Raw genomic sequence first — 19,414 nt, 5'->3', positions numbered from 1 at the left:
CATTGGATACAGTAACACTGGACACAGTAACACTGGATACATAAGAACATAAGGACATAAGAAATAGGAGCAGGAGTAGGCCATCCAGCCCTTCGAGCCTGCCCCGCCATTCAATAAGATCATGGCTGATCTGTCGCTGCTCAGTTCCACTTTCCCACCCTCTCCCCATAACCCTTAATCCCCTCTCCTATCAAAAACCCATCAACCCGCGTCTTAAAAATATTTAGCGAGGCAGCCTCCACCACTTCAACGGGCAGAGAATTCCAGAGATTCACCACCCTCTGAGTGAAGAAGTTCCTCCTCAACTCCGTTCTAAACCGCCCCCCTTTTATCTTGAGGCTGTGCCCCCTAGTCCTATTCTTTTTTGAGCGGGAAGAGTCTTTCCACCTCTATCCTATCCATCCCATTCATCATCTTATACAGCCAGACCGGATACAGTAACACTGGATGCAGTAACAATGGATGCAATAACCCTGGATACAATAACATTGGATACAGTAACACTGGACATAATAACATTGTACACAGTAACACTGGATGCAGTAACACTGGATGCAGCAATGCAGGATGGAGTAAGTCTGATTGCAAAGAAAGTGGCAGGAATTCTCCCAAAAAATGACTAAGGGCGAGGTTTTCCAGCTTAGGGGTGAGTACAGCTGGAAAATCCTGCCCATGGCTAACGGACCTTTACATGGTGCACCCCTTGCCTGCTCCAATTCCCGTGACAGACGGGATGGGGAAGTTCCACCCCGAGTGTTTAACGCTGAGAAAACAGGAGCGATCGCGCTGTTGGCGTGACAACATCTGTCTTCATTTCTCTGCTCCTCACACTCAAACCTGACTCTGTCTGAACTTGCTTCATTCTGCTCTCTCAGGTCCAATCCTGACTCTGTTATATAAAGCTGCCGATAAAGGTGGTTCTTTTGCTGCTGACATGCCGGCTCCTACCTCATGGAGCCTCAGCAACAACTCACAGACACTACAACCTCAACAGGACCATGACTCCACCACCAAACATCAAGCTATTGTTTCCAGGACTGTCACTGATCTCATCTCCTCACAGACACTGACCCAAGCCAGGAATTGAACCCATCCATCCATCCATCCATCTCTCTCTCTTTCTTCCTTTCTCTCTCTCTTTCGCTCTTTCTTTCTTTTCTTCCTTTCTCTCTTTCGCTCTGTCTTTCACTCTTTCTCTCTCTCTCTTTCGCTCTTTCTCTCTTTCACTCTTTATTTCTTTTCTTTCTTTCTCTCTTTCTTTCTCTCCATCTCTCACTCCCCTTTAGCTGAGAAAGGACACCCAACTAATATCCTTACTCCTAATTCTCTATTTTTTAACTTGGGGTACTCTCCCCAACTTAAATTTATAATCTGAGCTAATAAGAACATAAGAAATAGGAGCAGGAGTCGGCCATCTAGCCCTTCGAGCCTGCCCCGCCATTCAATAAGATCATGGCTGATCTGAAGTGGATCAGTTCCACTTTCCTGCTTTCTCCCCATAACCCTTAATTCCCTTGTATATCAGAAACCTATCTACCCGTGACTTAAATATGTTCAGCAAGGTAGCCTCCACCACTTCAATGGGCAGAGAATTCCAGAGAATTCACCACCCTTTGAGTGAAGAAGTTCCTCCTCAACTCTGAACCTTCGGGACCTGATAGTCCCAATGAGGGTACTGAGAGGGTGCTACACTGCCACAGGTGCCATCTTTTGGAGAAGATGTTAAACCGAGGCCATGTCTGTTATCTCAGGTGCATGTAGAAGATCCCACAGATATTATCTGAAGAAGACCAGGGGCAGTCTCTTGGGAGGTTCTGGCCAATATTTTCACCTCAACCAATATCACTCAATCAGATTGCATGAACATTTATCACATTGTTCTTTGTGGGTGCTTGCTGTGCACAAATTGGCTGCTGTGTTCACGTTGAGTACTTTGGAAACATGGCACAAAAACAGGCCATTCGGCCTACACAGTCCATGCTGGTGTTTCTGCCCCAGTCCAGCCTATTCCCAACTTTTGTTATCTAAAATCTGCCATCAGACCCTCTTCCTCATTTGCTTATCTAGTTTCTCCATTAACACATCCATACTCTTCACTCCAACCACTCCTGGTGTTAGCAAGTTCCACATTCCCACCACACTCTGGGTCCAAAAGCTTCTCTTAAATTCCTGTTGGATTTCAATGCCTACCCTTCAGAAATACTTCATTGGCTATAGAGCACTTGGGGAACGCCCTGATGTTGTGAAAGGCGCTATATAAGTACAAGTCTTTCTTATCAGCTCCCATGGGATTTGAACCCTTGTTCAGAGCAAACAATTGTGTCTGGATCAGTTCCCCCAGCTCCCTTCATGACAATGAAATCCTTGACCAGGTCAACGAGTCACTCCGCTTTCCATCTGGTCTGGAGTTTCACAATATGATTGTGGTTTTGGTCGTGGTTTCGGCAAGGATTCCTGCACCCTCCTCTGGTGGACATATCTGTGTAATTCTGTTTGTGTATTTATCAATCCACCTGATTTGTGATCCGACTTGTTTTTAAATGTGTTGTGGGGGCAGCTTATGGAGAAGTAAAGGTTGGAGTTTCAATGAAGCAAGCTCAAGGCACTGTTTGGCATTCCCTTGTGTCAATGTCATACTGGACTGACCTCCACTAAATCAGTTTCCAATAAAGACTTGGAATGGCTGCCAAGCTTTAGCCAAATTTATTGAGTTGCCCTGACATTTTGTGCAGGAGGGTTTCTGATTGTGGCCCCACCCCCCCCCACTCAACGCACATTCCTTAACCCGGGAGGGAGGTTCCTGAAGTCTCCTCATTTCTGATAGTTCCTCTCGTCATCCCTTGGAGTTTAGTTTGTGCTGTTTGAATATTTAATAACGGTAGTGTGGGATTTACGGAGATTTCACAGTAGATTCTTGAAATATAGGAATAAAACTACCAGGCTGTGATATTACACCATGAAAGGCGTCAAGGTGGCACAGTGGTTAGCACTGCTGCCTCACAGCGCCGGGGACCCGGATTCGGTTCCCGTCTTGGGTGACTGTCTGTGTGGAGTTTGCACGTTCTCCCTGTGTCTGTGTGGGTTTCCTCTGGGTGCTCCGGTTTCCTCCCACAGTCCGAAGATGCACAGGCTAGGTGGATTGGCCCTGCTCAATTGTCCCTTAGTGTCCAAAGGTGTGTAGGTTAGGGCATTGACAGTAAATACAAGGGGATAGGACCTGGGTAAGATGGTCTGTTGGAGAGTCAGTGCACGCTCGATGACCGAATGGCCTCCTTCTGCACTGTAGGAATTCTATGATTCATGATACTCATGCATATTAATACATTTGTGCGAAAATCACTCACCTGCTTCAGACATGATAACCTATTAACCTGGTTATTGACATAACTTGCACCGAGTCCCATTCTCCCATTATTCCTGTGCTCACTGCCATCCACAGTAAGAAGTCTCACAACACCAGGTTAAAGTCCAACAGTTTAATTGGCAGCACGAGCTTTCGGAGCCTCAAGCTCCTTCTTCAGGTGAGTGGGAGATGTGGTCTCAAACAGGGCATATACAGACACAAACTCAATTTACAAGATAATGGTTGGAATGCGAGTCCTTACAGGTAATCAAGTCTTAAAGGTACAGATAATGTGAGTGGAGAGAGGGTTAAGCACAGGTTAAATTGTCTCCAGCCAGGACAGTTGGTGAGATTTTGCAAGCCCAGACGCGACAACAATGGATGAATGAACATCGCTCGACAATCACCAGACAGGAGTGTTCTCTCCCTGTCGGGGAACACTTCAGCGGTCACGGGCATTCGGCCTCTGATCTTCGGGTAAGCGTTCTCCAAGGCGGCCTTCATGACACACGACAGCGCAGAGCTCACTGAGCAGAAACTGATGGCCAAGCTCCGTACACACGAGGACGGCCTCAACCGGGATCTTGAGTTCATGTCGCACTATCTGTAACCCCCCACGACTTGCCTGGGTTGTCAGTGAAGAAGCTGATGGAATGAACACTGGGAATGAATCGTGGGCATACCGGGAGCCTGATTCTCCAATCCCAATGCGCATGTTTTTTAAGAGATGCACGCGTCGACCATTTCGCGGGATTCGCAAATGTGTTCCTGACACGTGCGGGTCTCCCACAGCCAGAAAGCAGGCGCAGTCGGAATCACGCTGGAAACCGGTGGAAAGACAAGGCGAGTGATTTAAATCTTAATTGAATCTGTTTTAAATGTGATTATCAGGCCCAGGACTGTATTCTCTGGGCCTGATAGCAACACCCACCCACACAGGAATATTTCAGTCTGGGGGGGGAGCAGGGGGGGTTTTAGAGAAGCTCCTCCGCTCACAGGGAACCAGAGGGGGACCCTGTTGGAATGAGCGGTTAGGGGGAGCATGGTGCCCCCCCTCGGCTTGGGCACCCTGGCAGTGCCCAAGGGGCAAAGTGCCCATGCCCAGGGGGCACCTTGGCACTGCCCAGCTGGATCATAACAGCATTAAAAATAGGTGTATTTACATTTTTATTTATGATATAAAATGTTTTATGAAGGATATAAAAAAAGACTGGACAGAAAAGTTAGTTCTGGGAAAGCCCCCTGATGTACGTCCGGCTAAAGCCTATTTTACCTTTGCATCGTGCCCGTTTTCGGGCGCGAAAACTTGGTAAAGTCGGGTGTGAGGCAATTAACGCGATCCGCGCCCACCTCCGCACAGATGGCCACTTTACCGAAACCCTTAATGGTGACGACCCACTTCACGCCCGAAACAGGCGCAACGCTGATTTAAATACATTTCATAGGAGTCATAGAAACCCTACAGTACAGAAAGAGGCCATTTGGCCCATCGGGTCTGTACCAGCCTCAAACCCACCCAGGCCCTATCCCCATATCCCTGCATATTTCACCTGCTAATCCCTCTAACCTACACATCTCAGGACACTGAGGGGCAATTTCTTAGCACGGCCAATCAACCTTAACCCGCACATCTTTCGGATTGTGGGAGGAAACAGGAGCACCCGGAGGAAACCCACGCGGACACGAGGAGAATGTGCAAACTCCACACAGGCAGTGACCCATTTGCATGAATTCGAATTGAATCGTGCCGAAATGGACCTGCTGAATAAGAGTCTGAATCGGGCGCTCCAGCTGCTGAAGAGGCGAGTTCAGGGCTTCCAGCGGCTCCCTGACTCAGATCGGTGGTGGGAGGGAGGAGGGAGACGGGTCGGGTCATTGTCTGGTTGGGGGCTGGGAGGAGGAGGAGGAGGTGGTGGGTCAGGTGTATCTCTGACAGGGGAGGCGGGGCAGGGGGGGGTGGGGAGGCCCGATCGTTGTCTGGTGGTGGGGGGTGGGGGTAGGGCTACTCATTGTCTGGTGGTCGGGGGGAGGGGCCGATCATTGTCTGATGGGGAGGGAGGCGGAGGCAGGTCAGATGTTCCTCTGGGGGGGGTGGGGGAGGAGTGAGGCCAGACCATTCCCTGAGCAGGGGGAGTGAGGTGAGTGATGTCAGACCATTCTTTGGGGGGGTGGGGGGGGGAGCGAGGCCAGAACATTCTCTGGTGAGGGGGGGAAACGACCCAATCACTCACTGGTGCGGGGGTGGCAGATGGATCTCTGGTTGGGGGGGGTAGAGGGGGGGGGGTTGCGGTGGGGGAAAAGGGGGGGCAGGGAGATCCACTGCTGCTCTGCGGGTGATCGGTGATGGAGGGGGGGGAAAGGGGGCAGGGAGTTAAGACTGGTCTGGGTAACGGGGTCGGGGGGGGGGTTAAGGGGTGGGTGGATAAGGGGCTCAGTGATATGTGTGAGGACCATCATTCCCGCTTTCCACTCCCAGGCCACTTTCTCCCCTTCCTGCGGTCCGGGAGCGATCTGACACGGGCGCTTTTTCAAACTTTTTTCCAACTGCGCACGTTCCGTTCAGAGCGCCGATCATTTTGGCCACGCTAAGCCCCACCCACACCGCAAATGAGACCCGCGATATTTTTTTTTCAGGTTGAGTGCGTTTTGGGGGGGGGGCCGGAAAGCAGATTCCCAAGTTGGATCTGAATTACACCCAGATTCAGCACTTAGAATGAAAATCGTAAAATCAGGCCCAATGTGTGTCCCTCTCTCCCCGCTCTCTTTTTTTAACTAGATGACGCGCGATTAAGTTTGATTTTTGATTTAGATTTTTGCCTTTTCCTCGTGTTGCTCCAGATACTCGATTATTCGCTCCCTCCTTTCTTTACTTCCTTAATCTGACTGATTCATTGAGGCCTTTACACAGGCCAAGTCGCCTATAAAATGGCTCGGATGTGAAAGATTGCTCATAAACATCAACATTAAAAGACCCTTGCTGCTTGTTTATACGTTGAAATATCTCTTTTGGTTTAGCAGTACCCAGAAAGGGAAGAACAAGAACACCTTGTAAGGAAACTTTGCTGCAATTTTCTGTGTTTTGGTGAGACCCACACATTGAAACTCTATACAGTCTCTCTCTCCATAGCTCTCTCTCTCTGTTCCCTATCTATCCACCTGCCTGTCTCTCCCTCTGCCTAGCTCTCTATCTCTCTCTCCCTCTCTCCATGCCTTTTTGTTTCTGTCTCTCTCCCCCTTCCCCTCCACATTACCTACACTCAATTTCATTGAGAACCTCCCTCTTGCCCCCCAAAGTGCACACTGTTCTAAACACACATAAAATCTTCACTTGCCATGTCAAAATCCGGGTTTATCACACCTACTTAAAACTGGGAGATCAATTCCTCCCTCTGTTACCAGTCTCCCCCTTGGTTACCCCTCCATCTCTCTGTTACCCCTCCCTCTGTTACCCCTCCCTCTCCCTGTTACCTCTCCTTCCCTCTGTTACCCCTCCCTCCATTTGTTACCCCTCCTTCCCTATGTTAATTCTCCCTCGCTGTTACCCCTCCCTCTTACCCTCCCTCCTTCTGTTACCTCTCTCTCCCTTTGTTAGTCCTCCCTCCCTCTGTTACCCCTCTGTCCCTCTGTTACTCCTCCCTCCCTCTGTTCCCCTCCCTCCCTCTGTTACCCCTCCCTTATACAATCCACAGCCTTTCAAACAAATCCGGTGTCTCTTAATTAACTTCTTTGGTGATCTCACCTACCCCAGCGATGGCACCACACCAGACACTGCACTAGGGGTCAGTCTGTACCTGTGGATGAGTGTATAATGATTGGGGCTGTATTATTGAAGAGGTTTGGACTGTAAAGGCTCGCTGCTCCGAAAGGTATCATTATTGTCCCCACATTGTTAGTTAAATTGCTATTGAATGAGATAAAATCCCAGGTTACAAAATCCTTTTCGATATTTTTACTATGGTAACTGTAGCAGCTTGATTACTGACTCGTGGAAGTTTAGAAATTTATCCAGTTTATCGCAATTGTCTCCATATATCCAGCCGTACATTAATAGAACAGCTCCTGTCTACCCTTTAGAGGCAGAACTCAAAATTAAGGTTTATTAATCTTTTGGTTATTGACACCCAACCCTCCGCAATAAACCTACGCACTCCCACCAACCATGGCAAGGTCCGTAAGACATAACAGGCTACAAGGTGAAGTTTGGTAAAATCGCCAGCTCCAACGCACTCCACCCTGATAAGCTCAACGCATTCCGTGCCTGTTTTGAGCAAGAGGTCAGCGAGAGCACACCCTCCACTCTGGGAGCCTCGGATGAACCTGTATCTGAGGTCAACACTGCAGATGGCAGAGCAGCTTCTCGAGGGTCAACCCATGGAAAGTGCCTGGCCCGGATGGAGTACCCAGGTAAGCACTCAGATCCTGCGTGGACCAGCTGGCGGGAGTATTCACAGGCGTCTTCAACCTCACTTTACACCAATCTAAGGCCCCCAAGGAAAAAGCAAGCAGCATGCCTTAATGATATCATCCAGTGGCTTTGACATCCATCATTATGAAGTGCTTTGAAAGGCTAGTCATGGTACAAATCAATTCCAGCCTCCCAGACTGCCCAGATCATAGAGACATAGAGTGATGAAGGTTTACAGCATGGATACAAGTCCTTTGGCCCAACTTGTCTATGTCGCACTTATTTTTTTTAAAACTCTTAAGTTAATCCCAATTGCCCACATTTGGCCCGTATCCTTCTATACCCATCATACCCATGTAACTATCTAAATGCTTTTTGAAAGGTAAAATTGTACTACTATCTCTGGCAACTTGTTCCAGACACGCTGTGTAAAAAAATTGCTCCTCTGGACACTTTTGTATCTCTCCCCTCTCACCTTAAACCTGTGCCCTCTAGTTTTAGACTCCCCTACCTTTGGGAAAAGATATTGACTATCTACCTGATCTATACCCCTCATTATTTCATAGACCTCTATAGGGTCACCCCTCAGCCTCCTCTGCTCCAGAGAAAAAGAGTCCCAGTTTATTGAGCCTCTCCTTATAACTCAATCCATCAATCCCAGTAGCACCCTAGTAAATCTTTTCTGCACTCTTTCTAGTTTAATCATATCCTTTCTATAATAGGGTGACTAGAAGTGCTGTGTGAAATCCCATCTCATGCTGGAGACTATAGTTTTGTGAGCACAAGCTTAATTAAAGGAATATTTCATGGTGAGTGGGAGTTAAACGATGGCCCAGAATTTCCTGGAGTGGGATATTTGGAGGCCTATCCCCATTAGTTACACATCTTTCTTCATCCTTCAAATCTAAAGCTTTGTTGTGTAAATTGCATTAAGTGTGAGCTGGCAGCAAGGGCAATTTTTTAAGTCTGATGGTGGCTCTGTTCTCTTTCCACAGACGCTGTCAGACTTATTGAGATTTTCCAGCATTTTCTGTTTTTCTTTCAGATTCCAGCATCCCACAATATTTTGCTTTAATCCATAATCTATCTCCTTTGACAATAAGATTCCTTCGTATTATAGAATGGATATAATGTAGAAAGAGGCCATTCAGCCTGTTGTATCTGTGCTAGCTCTCTCCAAGAGCATCTTAGCTAATTCCACCCAATGCCTTTTTCCCCAGGTAAATTGCAAGGCCCGATTGAACCAACCTCCGTCACACGTTCAGGGAGCACATTTCAGATTAAAATCACCCGCTGTGTAAAAGTCCTTTCCCATCGAGTTGTCCTGGGTGATTCAGCTTGAGGACTGAGAAAGATATTGAGAAATAATGGAGAAGAGAATCCAAGGAATCCATTGGGTGAATTAGAGTCAAAGCTGGCACAGAGAGAGGAAAAAAGAATGAAATATTGGAAATACTTTAAAATTTTCCAACAATAAATAGTCTCAGCTGTTTATTCCCTTTCCAAGCTGGAGATGTTGAGTGGCATTGCAGGAACCTAATCTCCTCACTAAGAAATTACTTACACTATTAAGTCCTAGTTTAGTTGGTAATTAAATGCAGTAATAAAATTACTGTGGAGGTTGTGACAATCTTATGTTTACTTCATTCATTTCGTGGGATGTGGGCGTCATTGGCAAAGGCAGCATTTATTGTCCATCGCTAATTACCTTTGACCTGAGTGGTACGCTGTAATATCCAAACTATTTTAGGGGTTGTGGGTTCTACAGATGTGGTTTGCACACGTAGATTCATACTAACAATGATTCCAGGAGACCTTACCTATACAGAGTACAAACTAAAAGTAAAACTGCAGTGTGTGGCAACACCCTAACGACATCAAATCAGGTGATCAGCTCCTAAAGAAACCCGCAACACTTTTGAACATATGGTATATTTTCCAAAGGAATTTGGGGTGATTGTGGAATCCCATGCAGACCAGACCAGGTAAGGATAGCAGATTTCCTTTCTCTAAAGTTTTTTATGACTGTCTCCATCACCAAGATTATTCCAGATTTATTAATTGAATTTAAGTTCCACCAGTCGCTGTGGTGGGATTTGAACCCTTATCCCAAAACCATCAGCTTGGATGACCAGGCCAGGGACATTACCACAAGGCCACCCTCACCCCCTTTCTGCAATGCCAAGGGCAGGGTGGTGAAATTTGTCCAATAACGTGTGGAGATTCACAATCCATGGGACATCATTTCCTCATCCCTCGGATTTCTGGTGGTGTTACCACATTAATGAGAGTAGGCACCACTAAATACTCAATGTCGTGGAGGACACTCTGGCCCCTGGTCCCCTGTATGTGTCCATCAGACTGCGACCTTTTGCTGTGTAGTATATCGGTATCACATACACCTCTGTAAATAAAGCTGCCACCAGCACCAGAGTGTCAGAACAGTCCACTGTACGTGTACAATATTTTCACAGGACTCTGTGATTCACAGTGAATAAGTTCAGAGGCAGACGCATTAAATATCTGGGGGTCTGGGATACAGGGTCTTTGTACCAGGAAAGGTCAGGACTTCCAGACTAACAATTCTTTGTAGCCTCCCTCTCTAGTAAGCTAAAAGGATCTGGTGGGCAACAGGGATAAGAGACGAAACTGGAAACCAATTTTTTTTTCTCTCTGAGCTGTTGGGACTGGAGTTATTTTTAGGGTGTTGCATTGTTCCAGGCCCTTTTGTTAAGTTTATGACTAATGCTTGTGGATTTGAGTTGATTAATGTGCATCAGTTCAGTCATGTGTTGTGGGCAGCTCCACCCAACCGCAGGGTGATAGCTGTGCAGACTCCAGGCTTGGGCTGAAAGGAGGGTGAGTACTTAAATCAGCAAAGGCCTAGACTGAATTACAGCGGTGATCGGAGGTTAGAAGCAAACGTCACCGGGTTGCAGGTCCACCTCACAGGCCTGAAGCAGTGGTCCTACGGTTGTACAGCTCCCCGCTGTCAGGAGAAAGAGAGAGCCCCGCGACCACAAACTCTGGCTGCAGACAAAGCAAAGCACAGTGATTGCCAGCAGTGTCCCAAACAGCACATCATCTCAGCCCATTAGAAATAAAATAATACCTTGGAATCTTTCCCAAATTCCTGAAGCGACTTGCCAAAGAGTTTGTACCTGCATTTATAATGTAACTAAACTTGCCTTTCATACTATTAAATAGGAAACATCATAACCTGAACAATATTAGGTCAGGTTCCAGTCCCTCTGTTAGTGTTCAGTTCAAAATGGAGGCCAGAGAAACAACTTGCTCTCTTACTCCTCATCACAGCTGGTCCATCTGCAGTTGGTGCTTTTTAATTGCAATTATTACTGGTCTGTGTGCTGTGGATGTTGATTTATTTCTGCCTATTTGGTGCTCTTGGTATTACTGTTAATTACTATTACACGTCAGCTATGGTTTCGACCCTCACCTCGGAGTCCAAGGGTGGAAGGTTCAAGTCCCACTCCAGGGCTTTGGGCTCAAAAATATAGGGCGATGGTCCCCTCGGTTCAAGGAAGCTATATCTCACAGTATAGGGATGCCCTGCCCCTGACCTCAAGCCCCCAGTGACGGCGGGCCTGCTTAAGCCAAATAAATGCTTAACTGATGCCCACAAGAAACTTCCTATAAGGCCCGGGGTTTGGTATCTCTAGGTATCAGCTGAGTTTCCATCACAGTTATGGTGACAGCCCAGTAGAACGACCCAATCAGCCTCATTACAATTCAGAAGCACTCTCTCTATAGAATAAAATTCAAGACACACAACAAAGTTCAGAAAACAGTAACGGAACGGTCATGTCAATAATCCCAGAGGCATGAACTCACGATCTCTAAACGTGGGTTCAAATCCCATCATGAAACTACTAAATAAGAACATAATAAGAACATAAGGAATAGGAGCAGGAGTAGGCCACCTAGCCCTTCGAGCCTGCCCCACCATTCAATAAGGTCATGGTTGATCTGAAGTGGATCAGTTCCACTTTCCCGCTTTCTCCCCATAACCCTTAATCCCCTTGCCTACCAAAAACCTATCTACCCGTGACTTAAATATACTTAGCGAGGCAGCCTCCACCACTTCAACGGGCAGAGAATTCCAGAGATTCAACACCCTTTGAGTGAAGAAGTTCCTCCTCAACTCCGTTCTAAACTGCACCCCCCCCCTTATCTTGAGGCTGTGCCCTCTAGTCCTGAATTGTTGTAAAATTGTTGTAAAAATTCAATTGGTTGACTAGTATAACCAGGGGAAGGAAATCTGCCACTCTGACCCAGTCTGGCCAACATGCAACTCCAGACCCATAGCAAGGTGGTTGACTCTTAAATGCCATCTGCAATGACCTGGTAATCTACACAATTGTATTCAAGAGGGTAGCTCACCACTAACTTCTGATGGGTCATAAATTCTTGCCTTTTCAGTGATGCCAGTGTCCTGTCAATAAATAATTGTCATAAAGCCAACATCCCAGATGCTTGTGGGCTGCTCAGAATTTTGCAATTTGGAATTAGAGCTTCATCTTGGACTCGTAGAATTAAACTGCAATCTGTAAAAATCCAGGAATCGGTCTATGGATCTGAAATTCTTTCAGTAATACTTTGTAATGGAATCATAGTTTGCAAAGGCTTAAATGAATATAAACACTTCATTGGGTCAACCGCAATGACTGGCTGGAGATGGGTGGCTGTATTGCCTTCAACTTCCAACAGCTTACTCATTGTAATGTAGAAACTATAAACATTGTGTTTAGACCGCAATATCCCACTAGGAAGCCAAAACTTGAGCAAGAAGTTTCTGTTGAACCAACTTTAGCTGTTGACATCTGCTAGCAGGCTGTTTGTCAAAGAGAGAGGTTTTAAGGAGCATCTTAAAGAAGGAGAGAGGTGGAAAGGTTTAGGGGGGGAAGCCAAAAGATTAGGGCACAGACAATCAGGTGCTCCAGCTTCCCCCCACACTCCAAAAATGTGCAGATTAGGATCAATTGCCCATGCTAAATTACCCCTTAGTGTAAAGGTTCGGGGGATTAGCAGGTAAATATGTGATTTGATTTGACTGAATTTATTACTGTCACGTGTACTTACAGTGAAAAGTATTGTTTCTTGCGCACTATACAGACAAAGAATACCATTCATAGAGAAGGAAAGGAGAGAGTGCAGAATGTGCTGTTAGAGTCATAGCTAGGGTGTTGAGAAAAATCAACTTAATGCAGGGTAGGTCCATTCAAAAGTCTGACGGCAGCAGGGAAGAAATGTTATTGAGTTGGTTGGTACGTGGCCTCAGACTTCTGTATCTTTTTCCTGCAGAAGAAGGTGGAAGAGAGAATGTCCATGGGGCATGGGGTCCTTGATTATGCTGGGTGCTTTTCCAAGGCAGCAGGAAGTATAGACAGATTTAATGGATGGGAGGGTGGTTGCGTAGTTGACTGGGCTTCATTCACAACCCTTTGTAGTTTCTTGCAGTCTTAGACAGAGCAGGAGCCCATACCAAGCTGTGATACAACCAGAAAGAATGCTTTCTATGGTGCATCTGTAAAAGTTGATGAGAGTCGTAGCGGACATGCTAAATTTCCTTAGCCTTCTGAGAAAGCAGAGGTGTTGGTGGGGCTTTCTCAATCATAGTGTTGGCGTGGAGGGACCAGGACATGTTGCTGGTGATCTGGACACCTAAAAACTTGAAGCTTTCGACCGTTTCTACTTCATTCCCATTGATGTAGACAGGGGCATGTGGGGTTATGGGGATAGGGCCTGGATAAGATGCTCTGTTGGAGAGTTGGTGCAGACCCGATGGGCTGAATGGCCTCCTTCTGTACTGCAGGGATTCTATCGAAACAAAGCTATCAATGAAGGAGCAAAGAAAATTAGGTGTGCGCAAGATACCAAAATTGAAGGAGGGAAAATATCTCTGAGAGTTGTGGCGCTGGAGGAGATCAGGTAGGATTGACACCATGAAAGGCACTGAAAAAAATAAGGTGAATTTTAAAGTTAAATTGATGAACTTGGAGCTGGCATAGCATAGCCTGCGGTGTCTGCCTGTCTCTCTCCCTCTTTGACTATAACTCTCTAACTGTATCACTTACAGTCATAGAGATAGAAAGCATGGAGACAGGCCCTTCGATTCCAAATCATCCATGCCAACCAGGTTCCCTAAACTGACCTGGCCCCTATTGCCTGTGTTTGGCCTATATTCCTCCAAACGTTTCCCATCTATGTACCTGTCCAAATGTCTTTTAACTGTACCCTTTTAATTGTACCCTACCTCTACCACCCCCTCTGGCACCTCATTGGGTGGCACAGTGGTTAGCAGCGCTGCCTCACAGCACATTGACCTGGATTCGATTCCCGGCTTGGGTCACTGTCTGTGTGGAGTTTGCACATTCTCCCCGTGTCTGCGTGGGTTTCCCCTGGGTCCTCCGGTTTCTTCCCACGTTCTGAAAAACAGCATAGGTGCATTGACCCAAACAGGCGCCGGACTGTGACAACTAGGGGAATTTCACACTAACTTCATTGCAGTGTTAATGTAAGCCTTACATGTGACTAATAAATAAACGTTACTTCTCTATCCCTTTCACTCTATCTCCCCCCTTGTGCCTTTCTATCGCTCTCTCTCTCTTTCTTACGTTCTGTTTCCAATTATGTCAGTAATAGGCAGTGGTCACCGGGGATTGTGTTTAGTTCATAACTGAATATGGTGTGCAGACTGTTTCTATTTCCCTGTCCTTACAGCCTGGCCAGGCATTAGACAGGATTACATTACGAACAGCAGGAGGTGCCTGGAGTTCAGGCTATTTGCAACTACTCAGTTTGAGCTCTGTGAGCTGACAGCTGACTGCATTGTTACATAGGAGAGAGGGACTAACTCCCACCCAACAATGGGGCTTGTGAGCCAGTGTTCTTTTCGTGGTCCAGGTTCAATTGCGACAGCTGGGGTTTGAGTGTGTCGGAATTCTCAGCCAGAGGAAAAATCAAACGGCAACCATCTCATCTCACTTACTAAATCTCTCCCGCTCCATTTATTTCCCTTTACTGTCTGAACGTTTGCAGTGGGTAGCACCCCTACCTCTGGGCCAGAAGCTGTGGTTTCAAGTCCTATTGGTCATGGAAGGTGTGTGCCCCCTGTGCCCAAACAGGTCGATTATCAACCTGTCAATCTTTCCAATGCCCCTGATGACAGGCAGTAAGAGCTACATTGCAAAAGGCAATGGCAAACCAGTGCCGCACTTTACCAAACGTAATCATGGACCAATCCAGTAGAAGCCCCTGGTTGCCAACCCGGGCATGTTATCTGGAGAGGTCAAAATCTCGCCTCGGTCTGCCCTTTTCTTCCTACAGATCTTTCATTTCATACTCTCACCCAACCCGTCACCCTGTTTTTCATTGCCTTTCTCATTCACTATTCCTTTCTCTCTTTCCACATCGCAGAATATCTTGCTCTGATACTGTCTCCATCTCTTTCTTTCTGTGCATTTCTCTCTCTCTCTCTCTCTATTTCTCTCTTCCTACATTCTCACCTCTGATTATTTTGAATTATTTGCCCTTCATTCCTCTGTCTTTTTTCTCCCTTTCTGAGTCTCTCTTCCTATACACCAACGATTACGTTGGTTAAAGAAGTAACACCAAACATACAGAAATATTCAAATATCATAATTATCTGATCTACCTGATGCTGAAACTGAGTAGATTCTCCAAATATTGCCACCCAATTTCCCAACAACATTCAGAGTGGAGCACACTCTCCAACTCCAATCCATGACTATTTTTATATATCTCTCAAGAATGCCTTTTTCCTCAATTCCACATCAACTTTCCATAATCACTAATATGTGTAGAACACCCAAGAGAGAGATAGACAGTGTTCAATCAATAATGGAGAAATGAATGATAGATGATCGTCAGATAATCAAAAAATAGATACATAAATAGACCATTACATGGACAAAAGGTAGATAGATAGATAGATAAAGATAGAGAGAGAGATAGAGCAAGATAAAGTTAGAGAGAGATAGATATAGATAGAGATATCGAAAGATAGAGATAGATAGATAGAGATAAAGATAGATAGAGATATTGATAGGTAGATAGATGAATAGATAGAGAGAAAAATAGATAGATGGATATAGATAGATAGATAGACAGGTAGATAGATCGATAATTATGATATAGTATAGAGGTGATGGGCTAGTAGTATTATTGCTGTACCATTAATCCAGAAAGTCAACTAATGTCTTGGCGAACCCGGGTTTGAATCCTGCCATGGCAGATGGTGGAATTTGAATTCAATAAAAAAATCTAGAATTAATGACTGTGAAGCCATTGTGGATTGTCAGAGAAACCCATCTAGTTCACTCATGTCCTTTAGGGAAGGAAATCTGCCGTCCTTACCTGGTCTGGTCTACACGTGATTCCAGAGTTACAGCAATGTGGTTGACTTTCAGTTGCCCCCTGAAATGGCCAAGCAAACCATTCAGTTCAAAGACAACTAGGGATGGGCAATAAATGCTGATGCCCATGTCCCAAGAATGAATAAAGAATAAAGAAAATAAACATAGATGGAATATATAAATGAATAGGGACAGGGTAGAGAATTCATTGATACTTAATAGGATCTAGTTCTTTGTAATTATGAATAAAGGTGTGTGAATTGGAGGGGAACTTGCCGGTGGTGATGTTCCCATCCATATGTTGCCCTCGTCCTTCAAGGTGGTAGAGAATTGTGGGTTTGGAAGGTGCTGTTGAAGGAACCTTGGTGATTTGCTGCAGTGTATCTAATAGATGGTACACACAGCTGCCAATGTGCATTGGTGACAGAGGTAATGAATGTTTGAGCTGGTAGGTGGGGTGCCAATCGAGCAGGCTGCTTTGTCCTGTATGGCGTCAAGCTTCTTGAGAGTTGACAGAGCTGTGCTCTTCAGGCAAGTGGAGGGTGTTCCACCACGCTATCTGACTTGTGCCTTGTAGATGGCGGACAGGCTTTGGGGAGTCAGGAGGTGAGTTACTCTCTGCAGAATTCCCAGCCTCTGACCTGCTTCTGTGATCACAGTGTTTTTATGGCTGGGTACATTTCAGTGCCTGGTGACTGGCACTGACTGGCATCCTCATAGGCCGGAGGGTGTAATTACAGCAACATGTTTGGATTGGAAATTTCTATTGTAAATAGAGACATAGGAATTTATCATGAGAAAAAGTGTGTACAGTTGAGGGCTGGGAATTTTCTTGCAGTTGCTGACACCAATCAGTGTAATTTCACCCAAAGATCATCCGCAATACAGGTTACACCTGTAAAACTGCAAGTCACAGCTATGAAGTAGGAACATCTGCAAGAAAATTCTCAGTTGTAGAATCTTTGCAGATGCACCATAGAAAGCATCCTTTCTGGTTGTGTCACAGCTTGGTATGGTTCTTCGGAATCAAGTGTGGAGATGCCCAAAAGCCTTTCATCATCCAGATATGCACTTTATACCAAAATATCAGATTTTTGGTACTCAAATCTCATTATCATTGAGGGAATAATTGGAATGGACAGTAAGGAACTACAAAAGGTCAGGAATGTAGCCCAATCCATTACAGAAAGCAGCCTCCCAACCACTGACTCTGTCTATACTTCCCACTGCCTCGGCAAAGCAGCCAACATAATTAAGTGCCCCATCCACCCCAAACATTCTCTCTTCCACCTTCTTCCGTTGGGAAAAAGATACAGAAGTCTGAGGTTACATACCAACAGACTCAAGAACAGCTTCTTTCCTGCTGCTGTCAGACTTTTGAATGGACTTGCCTTGCATTAAGTTGATCTTTCTCTAAACCCTAGCTATGATGTAATATTACATTCTGCACTCTCTCCTTTCCTTCTTTATGAATGGTATGCTTTGTCTGTATAGCATGCAAGAAACAATACTTTTCACTGTATGTTAATACGTTTGACAGTAATAAATCAAATCAAATCTTTGACATATTATGGATAGATAGAAGGAGATCATTGATGATCAGTGAATAGAAAAGCAAGAAAAATGAAAGCCATGCATTTACGTAGCGTCTTTCATAACACGGGGATGTCTTAAAGTGCTTTACAGCCAATGAAGTATTTTGGAGTGTAATCGCTGTTGTAATGTGGGAAACATGCCAGCCAGTTTGTGCGCAGCAGGATCCCATGAAGTGCACTGAAATAAATAACAAGATCAATTGACTTAGGTCACAAAAACAGAAAAATGCTGGAAAATCTCAGCAGGTCTGACGGCATCTGTGGAGAGAGAATAAAGCCACCGTTCCGAGTCTGGATGATCTTTCGTCGGAGCTGAGAGGAGGAGAGTCAGCAGTTTTTTGTGTTTATCCAACTGATTTAGGTATTGGTTTAGGGATGAATGTTGGCCAGGACACTAAGGAGGACTTCCTCACACTTCTTCAAATTGTGCCTCAGGTTATTTTGCACATGCCCTAGCAAGCAGGCAGGACTATGGTTTAACACCTCATCCAGTGGAGGAAATATAACTTACAACCATTCTCATCAATACAAGGAAAAGCTAAAATTCGCTACCCGGTGATGCTAAACCACCACCAAATACAATTCAAACACTTCTCCCCAATGTTCCCATCTAAAAGATTATTTATTAGTCACAAGTAGGCTTACATTCACACTGTAATGAAGTTACTGCCACACTCTAGTGCCTGTTCAGGTACACTAAGGTGCAATTTAGTGTGACCAATCCATCTAACCTGCACATCTTTTGGATTGTGGGGGGAGACTGGAGCGCCCGGAGGAAACCCATGCAGACATGGAGAGAATATGCAGACTCCACACAGGCAGTGACCCAAGCCAGGAATTGAACCTGGGTCCCTGGCACTGTGAGGCAGCAGTGCTAACCACTGTGCCACCATGCTACCCCCTTGGAGGGATGAATACAGGGTCGTTGTATCTGATAATTGGTGGAATGTTATTATTATTCTGGTAGATATGGGTACAGAGGGTTCAGTAAATCTGTGCTGGTTACTGGCACATTCCAAACCTAACCAGCCTTTCTGCCAAGTAACACCCCTGTAACTTATAGGAGTTAATTACACATATTTATACTTCCTGAACACTTTAACATTTATTCATGAACCTTGTATTAATATTCTCCAAACATTTTGCTTAGAAAGAAAAGAAATTGTTATATCTTTTCACAACCTCAGGATAACCCCAATGTTCTGCAGCCAATGAAGCACTTTTGAAGTATGGTCACTATTGTAACGTCAGAAACGCAGCAACCAATTTGTGCACAGCAAGCTCCCACAAATGGCCATGCAATAACGCCCTGATCATCTATTTTTAGTAAAGTTGATTGAGGGAGGACTCTGGGGAGAACTGCTCTTCTTTTGCCCGGTGCTATAAGATCATTTACACTCACCTTAGAGTCCGGTGAGGTCTCAGTTTAAAAGATCCAAAAGCTCCAAAGATTCTTAGACTGCACCTTCCAAACCTAAGACCGCTTCCATCTAGAAGGAAGAGGGTAGCAGATACATGGGAACATTACTACTTGCACGTCCCATTCCAAGCCACTCATCATCCTTTCTTGGAAATATATCACCGTTCCTTCACAGTTGCCGGGTCAAAATCCTGGAATTCTCTCCCTAACGGCATTGTGGGTCAACCTGCAGCATGTGGACTGCAGCGATTCAAG

The sequence above is a fragment of the Carcharhinus amblyrhynchos genome, chromosome 22, assembly GCF_965287045.1.
Source record: "Carcharhinus amblyrhynchos chromosome 22, sCarAmb.v2.hapA, whole genome shotgun sequence".
NCBI lineage: Eukaryota > Metazoa > Chordata > Chondrichthyes > Carcharhiniformes > Carcharhinidae > Carcharhinus > Carcharhinus amblyrhynchos.
The sequence above is the reverse complement of the archived record's forward strand: the minus strand, read 5'-3'. Positions refer to the sequence as shown.